This window comes from Rhamphochromis longiceps, linkage group LG6 (genome assembly GCF_057381845.1).
Source record: "Rhamphochromis longiceps isolate RC_006_pf linkage group LG6, R_longiceps_female_GT1.1, whole genome shotgun sequence".
NCBI classification, from domain to species: Eukaryota; Metazoa; Chordata; class Actinopteri; order Cichliformes; family Cichlidae; genus Rhamphochromis; species Rhamphochromis longiceps.
This window is the reverse complement of record NC_140562.1, coordinates 46,259,090-46,274,743: the sequence shown is the minus strand read 5'-3', so window position 1 is coordinate 46,274,743 and position 15,654 is coordinate 46,259,090. Positions and strand designations below refer to the sequence as shown.

The 15,654-nt window shown below is 47.2% G+C and overlaps 1 protein-coding gene across 3 annotated transcripts in view; it reads right to left on the bottom strand.

Moving 5' to 3' along the window:
• LOC146668944 (mechanosensitive cation channel TMEM63B-like) overlaps positions 1-3,865 on the bottom strand; it is a 29,632-nt gene extending 25,767 nt beyond the window's left edge. For 2 of the 3 annotated variants that reach the window (XM_085408257.1, XM_085408259.1), the window contains exon 1: positions 3,559-3,864. The gene's annotated coding sequence lies outside the window, so the exon portion shown is untranslated. Of the gene's footprint in view, positions 1-3,558 lie in introns of all 3 variants that reach the window. The other variant, XM_085408258.1, reaches the window with a different exon arrangement.
• Positions 3,866-15,654: the final 11,789 nt, after the last annotated feature.

The following is a 15,654-nucleotide window of genomic DNA, read 5'->3' as shown; positions in this document are numbered from 1 at the left end:
TTATTGTGAAAGGTTTATGTGGAAAATAAACAAGCGGACACGCGATGGTCTTATCATCGTTGTTGCTAACGACGACGCATAAAAACAGGCGCTTGTGCGTCCGTAGTGTTTATATTAAATCTAAGAGAAAGAGAGAACTTTAAGAAATGAATAATAACTACAGGGACATCAGAACATGAAAAATATTACCGCAAACAGTTTATTTTGCGACACCACGAAACAAACGATAGATGTTTTTATATCGTTACATCGAAACGCCCTACAGTCTCTCATGTTTATTCTTTATTTCTGTGTGAACCTGCCCGCTCCACCTGCCCGCTCCACCTGCCCGTCACTGTGCTCCCACTCATTGACAATATAGGATACTTCTATTCTATTCTAAAGAGGACCCGACCTCTGAGGAGGCGCTGCAGTTTTAACAGCGACGGTACGATTTTCACCTGCAGACAGGTGTGTGATGACGTCAGCGAGCAGACATTCCCGTGAGGCGCCGCAGAGTTGGAGCCACACGTTACCGAAGCACACGGCGGTCTGGTTCTCCAAAGGCGCCTCAGACTGGCGGGCAGCTCTGGTTTTACCCGGATCACAGTAACAGGTCCGAGTGGGTCACGGCCTCTGTCTTTAAACAGGAAGTCGGGCCTGGACAGGAAATATCAGTCAGCTGATTTTTGACCACGTCCTTTCTTCAAACTGTCCACAGGCAGGAAGTGACACGTTTTCCCTGACGTGATGCTTACCATTCATGAATTATTCCCTCTCATTCCAGTGTGCTTAGGCATAATCCTGCTTCTCTCCAACTCAACAACATCCACCCGACCATCCCGCCGGGCCGTAAAACAGCCGCCACGTCCTGGCGAGGCCCACAGACGGCCGTGAGTATCCCACAGACTGCACAACACTGTGATGTCACCCGCTAGCTTGTAGACTTGTGGCAGCCATGATCCCCGCCCACCCCATCCAATTAAAATCAGAATTAAATGGAAGCCATATTATTGGTCAGATGATGTCATTAACATAGTCCGGCAGCTACAGCCACCTGTGTCACCATCCACCTGTCAGGCAGAGGCCCCGCCCCTGACAGAGCAAGCTTTAACATCATTTAAACAGCTTGAGTATCAGGATGTAAACGTGTTTATTTTAACATGGAGTCTATGAGGACGAACTCACTGCTGCCTCTGCTGGACGTCAGAGGAACTGCAGGTCACTGAGAGCTTCCTGCAGCTGAGACTTCAGAGGAACGCCCTGTGACCCCCACCTCACGGCCTGTGACTCGTCTATCAGGGCGAGATCAGAACTCGCCGGCGTCTGCGGCCCTCAGATAACAGCTGAGCACGTGCGTGGTTCAGATTAAGCTCCTATGGTTCAGAGGCTGACAGGAAGTGTTGCGCTCTCAGAGATCCTGCACTGGTGTCGTCTGTCGGGAGGTCGTCCACGCAGCAAAACAAGCGGCCCCACTGATCATGTGACGGCGTCTGGAAGCAGATGTTTTTCTGGGCAAATGATAAAAGTGAGCACGGTGAACCTGGAGGTATCAGGCTGCCGCAGAGCCCTCGGACCCCTGCGTGACATCACGGCGAGGCCCATCGGACCTGTCGACAACATCAACGGCCACCAGCAGAGCGCCCGACCTGGGAACCAATCAGCTGCAAGCTGAGCGCACAGCAGCCCGTGACACCTGTGTGCTCCTCCCCTGTTCTGCCTGACCCTTCACAATAAGAGCAGGTGAAAAAAAAAAAACATGCAGCAGAGCAGACAGGTGATGTTTCCACGGTAACCTGCTAACAGCCTGTGAAGTGTGACCTTCACTTTCTGCACACGTACGCCAAAACATTAAACACAGTTTCTGAGGACGCCTGAATGCCTCACAGCTGCAACTGAGCAACAAACACCTCCTCCTCCTGCTCCTCCTCTGGCCTCCTCCTGCTCCTCCAAAGTTTGTGGAGTCTGAACGCTGCAGCATCGTCTCCATTAGGGACGCGCCTACTTGTCGCTGTCACTGCTCGGTCCCAGACTCACTGGTCGTTTAATCTCATCGGTAACATTTTAATCGATCCCCAAAGACGGTAAATTATTGTCGTAGATGCTACGCAGCCATCTGCCACCAGGTGGCGCATCATTGTTGAGAAACGCCATAAATCTGTAATCTAGTCCTGATTAGAACGAGATCGCAGGTACAAGTGGTGGAAATGAGCTTTCTTTGAACAAAGGACGAGCTCCTCCTTAGCGATAGGCCGAGGAGTCCTTATGGAGGTGCTCGGAGCAGAGCCGCTGCTCCTCCACATCGGAAGGAGACGGCTAAGGCTGCCGCCTCCTGGGTGAGGGGTCCTGACTGGGCTGGAGGAGGCGACAGGGAGGTCCGGGCTCACTGCTGACTTCAGACCAGCAGGAGGAAATAACTGGATGATTTATTGTTTAGTTATTTTAGCGCGCATCATTCATAAGTCAGCATTCATCAGTCTAACGTGTGATGTTGGTAACACAGCATCGTTACTGCAGGATGTGATTAAAATGCCTTTTTGATCTTTTAAGTTAACCTTTCTCAGATTGAACGTCGTATCTGAGTGTTTCTGAGTTTCAGACTCGTCGTTAGTCTAGTTTATGTTCCTCCCCTGACCTCCGTGCCTCAGCAGGAGGACTGTGGAGGGGTCCACGTAGTCAGCTCGCCAAGACCCGGCTGCTCCAGTCTGATGAACCACAAACACACGTGTTTCTGGAACTTTGGTTTCACCGCCACTTGTTCCTGAGCTGCTCAAACGCGCATGTTTCCTGAAACCTCACCAACTCCCCATCACTCTCCTCGGGAAGAAACAAGGAGAGGGGTTTATTCTTCCGGTCAGTCTGAAGAACACCTGGAACATCTGCACGGCCAACACTGAAGGCTGAAGTATTACCACATCAACACTGCAGTAACACTCAGGTCTGAAGGTTCAGACCAAACTGGGGGTTTTATTATTTGTGTTTGACTGTGAGGAGCAGGAGGAGGTGCTCTCAGCACTTCATCAAACCTCTGCAGGCTGTGTTCAAGCTCCTCTCTGCTTTCATAAAATGGGAGAAAATTCTGGAAGAGATGCCCCCGCAGCTTCCTCATCGAGCGGCCCATCATCCTCCTCCCGATCAGCACAAAGAGCCGGGCCTGCCCGATCGTCCGGAGGCTGATCGATTACCACATTTATTGATTGGTGGATATCGGGCCGTTGGCAGCAGCTCCTCCGGCGGACTGCGGCTCTCTGACCTCGTTTGTCTCCGGTTTGCGGCCCGGATGGAGCGGCGGGCCAGGTGCACCTGCAGTCCGGCCTCAGAGCCCCGCAGCTCCCGGACACAAAGCCCGAAACCAGGCTCTGAGCTCTGCCAGGGCCCCACCGGGACCGACGCCTGGCGTCCTCTGCGCACACGTTATATAACCACCTCCACCTCCTCCTCCACCAGCACCACCCACCCCACCCCCAGACACCGAGCCGGATGGATGCTGTCCGGGCAGCAGCGGCCTGCGCGAGCCGCCCAGCACATCAAACAAAGCCGCCTCATGATCAATTATCCCGATTAGAACAAAGCCGGTACCTGCAGCTCGGCCTCCTCCTCCTGCTCCTCCTCTCCGCTCCTCTCAGGGTAGATTTCTCCGCAGGAAGCAGCACAGCCGTTAAATCCTCACAGATCCGCCGCTCCGGCCCTCCGCCGAGCCTTCATCCCGCAAACAGCTCAAAGCAGCCGAAGGAGCGGCTCCTCTCGCCGGGTCACAGCCACAGTCCCACCGCAGCAGCGCGCCTCTCCGCTGGCCTCACGGTCCGCTGACAGCCGCTGCTGCTCCGCCGGCTGTCGGTGCTAAAATGGAGGCGGTCTGTCCGGGAATAGAAACGGGAGGAGGAGGAGGAGGGGCGGCGCTTCCACTCGGCGCCGACAGAGGGCGACAACACCCGCCCTTCAAAATAAGAGCGCTCGCTGCTTTTATTTTTCAGACTTTTCTCTGGTTTCACTCACAGATAAAGACGAGAAACAAAACCTCAGCACAGCAAATATTACATTTATGAGACAGTGCAAGCAGATGTGTGAAGGAAAGAGAAACACCGACTCACAGCAGACCTCAGACCAGGGGCGACTCTAGGATCAGAGCTTTGGGGGTGCTGAGCACCCAGAGAGCTGCCCAGCCAGGCAAGATAAACCCGTCTCTGTCAGTCCCTGCATCCTTAAATGTTGTCCCGAGTTCCCTCTGACTGTCTCCTTGGTGCATTTAAGCCCCTGTTCCTCCTTGTCCTCATCGTCTGTTGTCTTCATCTCCGTTATCAGTCATCATAATTTTACCCTCTCAGTGCAAGTCTGCAAATTTCTTTGTTAAATCATAAGATTCTTAAATTCATCAAGTCTCTCTGTGCCTGGGTCCGAGTCACAAAACATGACATCACTGTTTTGTACATTTTAACACAATTTAATCCCACATGTGTGAAAGAAAAGCAAAACACTTTTTTAAAGTCTGTAACAAAACCATCAAATCTGATCAAGGTTATTTAAATGCTGCAAAAGAAGAATGGATTGGAATAAAATAAATACATATCCTGACCTTAATTACTGGGAGAATAATGAATGATGCTCACAGTGAGTAAGAAGTAAACTGAGAGCATTTTTTGGACAGAGATTCACTTTTAAAGTGTGTGTTTAATATAATACAGACACATAAAAAACACTCCCAAAACAGAATAAATTATTACAAAATATTAATAAAAACTATAAAAATGGAGGCAACTTTGCCTGTGGTAGAATGAATAAAATGTATGAAAAAATCTTTACTGCAGATACTAATTTAATAATAATAATTTTGTGTTGTAAGATTTATGACTTTCATGCTTTGGTGCTTGGGACAGCTTGACCTTTTCTCAGGTGGTCCACACTGTAAAAAGTGTGAGAAACACTGATAAGTGTGTGTGTGCTTTTGGAAAACATTTAAAGCTGCTGTACAGAATCTTTGAAACAAGCTTAAAACATTTGTAGAAACAGAGCATCTGCTTCTCTTTACAGCTGCTCGCTCCACCAGGGCTGTTTGGCTCTTTCTGATAGTGAACACATGTGATGCACGTACTGCAGCAGTCATACAGACAACTGGACGGTCCAAAGGTTGGCCGACCTGTTACTGGCTGAGGTTTTAGCAGAGCTGTGGCTGAACCACATACAAATATATCATTAATTTTAATCTCCCCGATCAATGATAATGTTATGTTGGGATGTTGTTAAAGAGGCTCAAAGTGTTTCAGCCCAGTTTGTTTAGCAGACTCTGTACAGCAGCTTTAATACAGGGAGACACAACTTCCAGACTGTGAGTAAAATCAGGTTTTTTCTCTTTGTCAGTTTCACAGTTTCTGCCTGTCACTGCTCCCTGTCTGTTTGCTTACCTGGTTCTTCCTGACCTCGTACTTTCTCCTCACGTTCCCTCTTTGGACTGACAATCATACACAAATAGATTCAATTAGATAAAAAATTACATTAATATGAAAAAATTCTATTAAGATCACCAATAAAAAAAGTCCTCTCTCAGTGTACTTTCAGCCAAAAGGCAAAAAACCAAACCACGTGTACATCTGATAAAGGACATAAACATTGAAACACTGATCCAACATGATTCTTGATTTTACACTTTTACCTGATGTGGCTCCTTTTTTTGAAAAAAATTCCTCATATCCATTATGAACCTGGCTGTCTCTGTACACACACACACACACACACACACACACACACACACACACACACACACACACACACACACACACACACACACACACACACCAGGTGTTCTAAGGTTAATGGGCATTCAGTCAGTTAGCTAGTTAGTATTTCTAACAGGACAGTGGTAACAACAGCAGGCTACGGAGAATTTAAAGTCTTAGATTTTAAACAGGCTGTAAACATTTCAATGGGAGCAACATGACGGTGAAATGTGGCTGATTTTACAACAGAGCAGGACGGATTGTAGGGCAGCAAACATCGTCAGGAAACACGTTTCCAACACTGCAGGTTACCTGGTGTCATGTTTTTCAGCTAAAAGAAACATGGTCTGACTCCTACCAACTATATAAAGAGTAACTGAAGGTTAAATGCAGCTAATATGTCCTGTTTTAAGGCAGGCGCTTCCACCTCCGCTCCGCTGCGTCTCAGCCACCATCGCTCTGGCAGCACAAGAGCCAGAGCAGGGGAGAGCTGGAACAAACCACTTTGGGAGGGGGGGTTATCTATACTTTTGTTGTTAAAATGTTCCATCTCAAGTAAAGTACTGTATGTTTTTATATTTTTAGTAGTGTGTCACACAAGCAGCAAATATTGTCAAAAAAGGAAGAAATCTTTGGGGGTGCTGTGATTCATTTTGAAAATGGGCTAAAATCGCCCCTGCCTCAGACATATTTGTCACCATAAACATGAAATGGATAAAATCAAATCTTTATCTATTCGAACAATCATTAGTTAAGGATTAAATCTAAATAACAGTAAATTCTAGGAGATCTTCACATTTGACAGCAGAAGCATCCTGTACGACGCAGAGAGTCCTGGCGTCCTTCTCTTTATGCACCCCAGTATCTCCAGGGTCAAACTGACACTAGAAGGTGTCTGTATGAGTAACACTGAGCACTGCTGATTTTCTAGAAATCAGAATCAGAAAGACTTTATTTATCTCCAAGGGACACTTAAGGAAATAGCTAAAAATGCTAGAAACATTACAGTGTTGTTGTTTTTTTTTGTTTGTTTGTTTGAAAATCTTTGAACTTCACATATTCCTGATATTTACAAGTTTATTTTTCAGGATTTCAAAAGAGACTTGAAGCTTGTCCCGCTTCTACCTCCTTTTTGATTTACTGCATTCCCGTCTAAGACCTTAGTGATGTGTTTGATGCAGGGTGACTGTTCAGGTCTGGGCTTCTTTAGTTTATACGGCGCAATGGCGTCCATAACTGAGGAGCAAGTATTGAACATGATGGTAAGGTCTTCAGTACTGAGATAATGTGTGTGTGTGCTGGGGGGACAAGTTATGGTCAGATTATAAACTTGAACACCGGATGACAACCGCAGGTCGAATGTACGGCCCAGTCTGTGAGATTATAGTCTTCCTTAAATATTGCTCCTGTGCCAGCCGCTCAAACAGGTATCAGCTTTGATCAGGGCTGGACTGGGGCAAAAAATCGTCCCGGGCATTTTGACTAGAGACCGGCCCACCAGGTATTATAGGAAAAACCATGAAGCCTTTGAATGAAAACAAACGCTGTTGTCACAGGCAGGGCCGTGCAGAGAGGTTTAAAGGGGCGGGTGCTCAAAGTTAAAAAGGGGCACATCGAACCAGGCTGAATAACAACAACACACATTCCTCAAGAATCTAATATGGGATCGCATCATAATATATCACTGCTGTGAGGCGAAGCAAACGGAGCCTGATGGGTACAATGTTGCTGTTGAGGGGCTTCTGCTGCTCCTGCTGCTGATAGTGCTGGAGGGCTGTGCTGATCTGAGACTGTAGACATTAAAAAGTCCATAGGAGAGATGGGAGCTGATTAAACAAGTGTCATGAGATAATAACAAGATGCAAAGATTGGTGACAGCGCTTGGAACCATAAGGCAACAAAAACTGTGAGAAATAATTTAGGCTCTGCCTGTGAATCACTCTTTGCTTCTCTTCTTCCTTCCTTCCATCATTTCATATATCACTCTCCACTTGCTGTCTATCTGAGAACAAGGCACAACTTGCTATTGCAATAAACTATAATCTAATTATCCACACCTAACAACTCTTGCACTTAATCTAAAATAAAATGATGACAGAAAAATGTTATAGCCCTGCCTTTAGTAGCCTCACACAGCTCCTGCTGTTTCCTCCTCATGTCCTTACCAGCCATGTCTGCACAATGTTATATCATGAGTAAATCCATCTAAATAAAACACACACATGCACACACACACAGTGACATTTTAGACCTTCTTCAGAATACTGTATATACTATGGGCATCACGGTGCTGATCCAGAATCCTTACATTATTATTTATTACTAGAGCTACAATAATAAAGCAATGAGGAGGGGGAAGTAATAAATATGAAATAATGTCATTATGATGATTCCATGTGTTTCACTATCCACTCTGTGCAGGGCAAAGCTTATTACATGTTTAAACTGTAGAGATACAATCATTTTACTGCTGTAACATCCAAATTTTGTCTTATTTAAAATATAAATCTAATATAATCTGCTTCTTAATGTATGTTCTTTAAAATACAGCGTGTGTTTTTAATATATTATAATTATAATAATGCATAATTATGTGGACATGCATATTAGATCGTTTTTTAGTGAAATATAATCCCTCCAGAAAGGCAGGAAAAGCCCGGAAACTTACTTTCAAACTAAACATGTTCCCTAAAACGGTGACAGAGCTACAGACCCATGACAGCCTTACACAGGTAGCCAGCAGCTGTGACCAGCACTACTTGTGCAGTTAATAAAAGGACAGGTAATGTTTGTCGCGCTGTTGCACACACAGCACGCTCGTTTGTTTCAGTTCGTCAGTTGCAACAAGACAACTTACCAACGTGTACGTAATAAGCTGATACTCCTGGGTGCTACACACTACAGTGTGCGCTGTACACCTACTTACTGGTTGTGTCGCATCAGTCTGTGTCTCTGAGTTAACTCGTGTTTCTCTGCAGCTCCGGACCGCAACAAATGCGCGTGCTCTTTGTGAGCTCGTTCCCGGCTCGTAACCAGCGCGTTCTGCCGTCAAGGGCGATCATTGGTTAAATGTGATCATGTGACTGATGCAAGCCAGATCCTTTTATTTAGCAAAACTGTGATTAATAGTTAAATATTATTGTTGAGGGGCACAGACAGGACTCCGCTTTTTTAAAAAGTTGCCTCAACAAACGGGCACTTTGGGCACCCATCAGGAAAGGGGCGGGTGCTCAAGCCCCCCCTGCACGTGCCTGGTCACAGTGATGTACGCTGTCTTGTTGGTATATGTATCAGTCTAATAAACTTAGACCTACACCATCCTGCCTATTCTGGTATTCTAAACAGTACCTGAAAGTAGACTGTTGGTCGAGTTAACCTGAACTATCTACAACACATGGTGAAAACCTGAAATTAAGACAGAGAAGACTAGAGGTGAGACATGATCATTACTGATTACTGATGACAGATTTAGATATATTTTCATAAACCATTCATTTTCCACATCAATAAACAGCATGGCAGGGCAAAATATTCTTTCTAACATCTAACACTTTTTGATGGCATTTTACACACAGCACTGGTACAGTATCTAGAAAATGTGAGAAAATACTGGCATCATATACAGTACTTAGCTACTTCTGAAGAAATTATGATGGGACCCTCAAAAAAATTACCATGTACAATGTATGATTTCTATACATTTTACATCAGATGAAAACGTTTGTTGTAAGATTCTGATTATTATTTATTAAAAGCGAGAAATTTTAAATGGAAAATAAGAAAGAAAAGTATTTCTTTGTGCCCCCCTCTCCCTGTTAATGCCCTACCTGCCCCCCTGGTTAAACTTTGCTAGACCCGCCCCTGCACAGTTACCAGCTGTCAGCTACTTAGAAAAGGATCCTGGTGTTATTTGTCTCTCAGAAACAGTTCATAACTTCAACTCATCCATGTCACCTAAAAGGTAAACCTGTTTCTCCATCACCTGATCAGCTCTGAGGATTCAGTAAGGACATCTCCTGGTTTCATCTTCATGTTTCCCTCTCACCACATATCTAAACAGACATCATGACCAGCAGCTTTACAGCTGTGGCTCCAGCAAACATCAGCTGATACTAGAAATTAATATTAAATAAATTCTAACAACAGCTGATCAAGCTTAAACGTGCTGCTGTTGTTTAGCGCGACATCCGCTGGTTTCCTCTTTCTGGCGCAAAGTGGGCGATAAATAAACAAGAGAGACGATCAGCTGATCATTGATCAGTTTCATGATTGAAGTAGAAATGGGAGAGGGAGGGGGAGAATGAGAGAAGAAGAGGCAGCTGTGCAGCAAAGACACAGAATAACTCCAGCTTTGTGTCTTTTTCATTGTAGCTGAAGTCCGGGACAAACTGTGTTTCTTTTCACACCAAACGCGTAATATTTTCTCTGAATACGAGACGATTCCGTTTTTTACGGGACGGTTGGAAACTCTACTAACTAACATTATGAATAAAATAAGATAAAACAAGTTCAACATCAGTAACATCATAGCACCCGCCCAGCAGTATAGAAACTCCATCATGCTAGCTAGTACGCAGTACGAGTTATTTTAACTGACTGTAAAAAGTCAGCATAACTAAAATAAACTAAACTTGGTTTATATCTGACCCAGAGAGACTGCAGGTCATAACTTCTTACCTGAAGTTCGGTTCACCGCCTCGGGTCTCTGCTCCTCCTGCCTTTCCGTCATCCACCTGCCAGCGTGTTGCACCTGCTGCTTCCACCACTTGCTAATGTTACTGAATCTGTGGAAGCTCCGCAATAGCCAAACAACTGAGTTATTTTTACACATCTCCCAGCATCTGGCCAATCCACCACCTTTCAGTGTTTATACCATTACGGGAAAAAACGAAAAAAAAAAAAAAAAGACAAAACCCATCGGCCCATAAAAACAGAAAATCACCATCGGCCCACCTGGACTGCCCAGTCCAGCTATGGCTTTGATGTACCAACAAAGAAACGGTGTGCTGGACAATGGAGATGCTCACCAGTGTTCAGCCAGGTCACCAACAGGAAATCCCAATTTGGACGGACATAAAGACACTTATGATGAAAGTTGGCTCTTGTGATCAGCGCCAGCTCGACTGACAGGGGCTTGTGATGTGATTTGGATTTCCACAGCAGAAGGTGAAGATTTCCACATCACTGTGTTTCACTGTAGGCTGGCGAGGGTCAGTTTCCCAAGCTTTAAGGTACCTGTTTGAGAATTATGCCAGGGAGTCAAGTACTTCTGATTTAAAGCTGTCATGATACTCTGTGTGTGGACCCGACAGTAATCCATACAGAGAAAACCCAACAATCATATGACCCCCTATGAGCAGCACTTTGGCGACAGTGGGAAGGAAAAACTCCCTTTTAACAGGAAGAAACCTGCAGCAGAACCAGGCTCAGGGAGGGGCGGGGCCATCTGCTGTGATTGGTTGGGGAGAAAATAAAACTTTAATCAGAATTACACATACTGGGTCACAGATCCAGTACCGTGACAGAGGGGATTAAAGTACCAGAGGGCAACATTGCAGACATAGAGGACAGCCACAAGAACCTGGGAATCCCACAGGCAAAGGGGAACCATGAAGAGGTCGCTAGGAAAGCTGCAACCACCAAGTACCTGCAGAGGGTCAGGCAAGTCCTGAGGAGTCAGCTGAACAGGAAGAACAAGATCTGGTGATCAGGCACCCTGCTGGGATAATCAGCTGACCAAAGGAGAAGATAGAAGCCACTGACATCATAACCAGGAAACTCCTTTCACCCGAGGTCCAGCACCCTGAGACTGCACGCTAAGTGGATAGAAGTTGGGCGGAGACGGATGCAGTGCATCAGGAAGATGACCACAACTGACAGTTTAGCAAACAAATGATGAAGGGCTCAAGTGCAGAACCCAGGCAACACAGCGAGACACCGTAATCAGTTCAAGAATCTTTATTCAGTCAGGAGATATCTACACCCGACCGAAAACGAGTAACTCGAACTAAAACAGAGAAATAAACGTTCCTTGGGCACAAAGGCGGAGCTTAACTAAACACAAGGATCCAGTTACTAGGGAGAGAGACTGTAACTGTTGTGTTCTTTAGGTCAGCCTTCAGCATAGGACTGCAGTGTGCTGATCTCCACATGCATCTGTAAGAATAACGGTAATAAAAGGATTGTGTAAAACATGGAAACATCTCAGCGTGATCTCTACCAGGACCAAAACAATCGCAGAGACCGGCGCTGTCTCAACACAGCACAGATCTAAGTAAAAGACAATCTCAATAAATGAGTCTTAAATGGTAAATGGCCTGCATTTGTATAGAGATTGACAGACCACGTGACTTTCGCGCATTGCATGCCGGGAACTCGTGGCAAAACAATCCAAGTACCGCATCAAATGCAAGCATTTGCAGCACCGCAAAACGTTCATTCTTCGGTTCCAATAAATTCTTGCTTTTTCTTTGCCCCCCAAAAAGGTATGTACAAAACAAAGGAGAACAATGCCGGTCCGTACAAAGACAGACTTGATGAAAAGTCAAAGAAAAGATACGAGGAAAAAATCAAAGGAGTGAAAGGGTCAGACCCTCACGAGCACACAGAGGGACAAAAGACGTTAGCGTGCTGCCCAACTTTCACCACACTCATATTTATAATTACACGGTTCTTGGAGTGAGTGCATACACTCATGAAGTTTAGTAACTTCAGGTCACTGCAACAAGCCCAGGTACAGTTTACTGACGGATGGGTATAGGACCTTGAAATGCACCGTGTAGAACGGTCAAGTTGAACTACAAACACCACCAAGTGTGGTTCAATTTCTTACTCTTAAAACCCCCAAATTACTATCCAAAATATACAGAATGTTTTCTAAAACAGATGAATCAATATCACTTCCTATTGCAAAATGGGAAGCGGATTTATCAGTTAACTTAGACCTAAACTTCTGGTCTCAGATTTGCTTAAAAACCTTTCATCTAATTAGAAATCCCAGTCTTCAATTAATTCAATACAAAATATTACATAGAGTGCACTATACAGGTCATCGGATGTTCAAGATGGGCTTTACGTCTACCAACAACTGCTCACACTGCCAAACCAATTCACCGGACAATTACATCCACGCTCTTTGGTTCTGTCCACCAGTTCAGAAGTTTTGGCGCGAGATATGTGAAGACTTATCGAAGTGTCTGAAATGTAACATTCCAACTTCCCCCTTAGTGTGTTTGTTGGGCAGCTTAGATAATGTCACTTCAGAAAAGAATATAGCCCATATGGTTTTCACTGCCCTATGCATAGCCAAGAAAACAGTCCTCATGAACTGGAAAAATAAAAATAATCTTAATTCTAACCAATATAGAAATTATCTATTAGATTACATTAGTCTTGATACAGCCTCTGCCACCACATCAGATCAATTGCTCTGGGCTCCTTTGATCAGCTCCATCACCTAGTGGGGGTGGGGGGTCATAGTTTGGTCCCGCCTTCACTGTTGTGATTGGTGTGGGGGTAGGGACAGGCTTAGGGCGTCGGGGGGTTCCCCGGAGGCATCTTCCTTGGGGGGCTCAACCCGGGGTAGCGGTCATGTCCGGTTAGGGGCTCTGTTGGCTCTCCAGTGACTGTTTCCTCGCGGCTGCGTGCAGCGGGGCTAGGGGAGGGTCTGTGCTGTCTGGTAGCCTGACTGCCCCTGGGTGGGTCCGGGATGGGCGTGAGGTTCTGGGGGCGCTCCGTCTCTGGGCTGGGGCCCGGACCGGGCCTCGGGGGCTTGGGTCCTGGTTGGTGTGTTGCCGGGGTTGTGGGCGGGTGGGTGCATGGGGGCCCAGCCCTGGAGCAGGGTGCCGCCGGTGCGTCGAGCCACCTGGGGGGCTCTTCAACTGGTGGGGGAGATTGTCACATCTTGCAGGAGCTTTCCTCTCCTCAGGAGCTCCCTCTGCAGGAGGGGGAGACACAGGAGAGGTGGAGGAAGATCTCAGCCTGGGTGTTTATTGTCTTATGTAGTCTGGAAGATGAGTGGATGGTGGGGTGGGTGCAGTTTTCTCTGTGGTGGGGTTGGGTGGACTGTCCCGGGCTCTGTGGGGCCGGGTGGCGCTGCTGCACTGGGCCCGGTCTGGATGGGCCTGGGCCCCCTTTCCCTGGCGGGTCGCGGAGTATGGGGGTGCCTACTGGGGTCAGCGGGGGAGCTGGCCCCAGGGAGGGGTCACTTGCCCCTCCCTTCCTTCCCTCCCCATCTCCAGCTGCCTCCCTCTTCCCGCTCCACCACAACCACCCACACATGCAGGGCCTTGGAGTAGGGGTATGTCACCAGGGTGCAGAGGAGGCTACCCCCCCCCCCCCCCCCCCCCCCCTCTGTCCCCTTCTGGCTGCCTCTGCCTCAATTTTATCCCACAACTTAGACATTCACATTACTCACACTCTCATTACACATACATATAGGATCTTGGGGGTGGGCACGATACACGGAGTCCAAAGTACCATCAGGGTGTACACCCCACCCCTGGCATCGTTGCCCACCTCTCAATTTTAAATACACGTAGACATTGAGGGCTAGCAGGAGGGACCATGCGCTTACCTGCTGCTCTCTGGCAGGTAGCTCCAAGCCCTCCTGGGTTTTAAATGCACCTTAGAACACACATGCATCAACACTACAATGAGCGGGTGGAGGGAGGTTTGGAGTCTTCTCTCACCCCCGTTCTCTGCGACCTGCTGGAGCAGGGGGGCTAGGACTAGGAGGAGGAGTTGGCCGTCCGACTGCGGTCTGGAGTGTGGAGCCTTCCTGCTGCTGCGGAGTCGGGGCGGTCTGCCTCCCCCCACCGCAGGGAAAAGGGAAACACCACCTGGGTCTGGGTGCAGTTCCCCCCTCCAGGGGCGGGGGCACCTAGACCCGGTTTGTAGAGTATGCTTGGGGAGTGTGATCGTGTGTACAACGTCTCTTTATGTCTGTCTCCACGTTGGTTGAGTGTGGAGTAAGTGCATATGAGAGCATGAGGGTGGGAATGGATGTTTGTATCTGTGTGTGCCTGTATGTCTGTGTCTATATGTCAGGTTGGGTATCAGACGCCACCTCTCTGGGGACATCTCAGGCCCTCCAAGGTTTGGAGGCCTATCTCCCCCTACCACCACTTCCCCTGCCAGTGGCGGACCCCCTCAGACATCGGTGCGTTGGTGGTTCTTTGTGTCCGGGGATGGGCGTCCAGGTACACACCGGCTCACTCCTTGGCGGCCGCTTATCGGGGCCTGGAGCCTGGGGCTCGCTCGGGCCACTTCGGAGGTGGGGTGCCTCTCGGCCTGGGGTCACTCAGGCGCAGCTGGCTGCCGGCGGAGCTCACGGGCGCGTCACTGCAACTCCCCCTGGCTTCTGCTCCGCGGCTGCTGAGTGAGCCCTCATCTGGGACTCTCCTCAGCTCTTTCCGGGACAGTGGCGCGGCTGCCCCTCTGTTGGTCTTCCTTGGTCTCTTGTGTTCTGGGGGCCTCTGGATGTCTGGAGTTTTGATCTCCTCCACACCTGCTTAACGCCCTGGAGGACGGGGCTGTGGCCCCCCCACACCCTCTAGCAGATCATTACATGAAGGAACCTTTTAAAAAACAAAAAACAAGCGCGTCCATGCTCACAGGTGTACACACGGGTGATCACACCCACAAACTACACCCTTTTTGGCTCCTACCTCAAAGCACACTGTGTTCTGTTGATCTTATGTGCTGCACAATAATGTTTAACATTTAGTATTTACTGTCATATTCCCATATATCATTGTGATGTTGTTTATTCTGTTGATCTTATGTGCTGCACAATAATGTTTAACATTTAGTATTTACTGTCATATTCCCATATATCATTGTGATGTTGTTTATTCTATTACTCTTGTTCTCTTCTGCTTGCTTTCTTTTTTCTTTCTCAGCAGGTGATCCAGGTGATTGATATATGCATTTTTTTTTCTCTGCCCGTTCTGTTGGTTTTTGT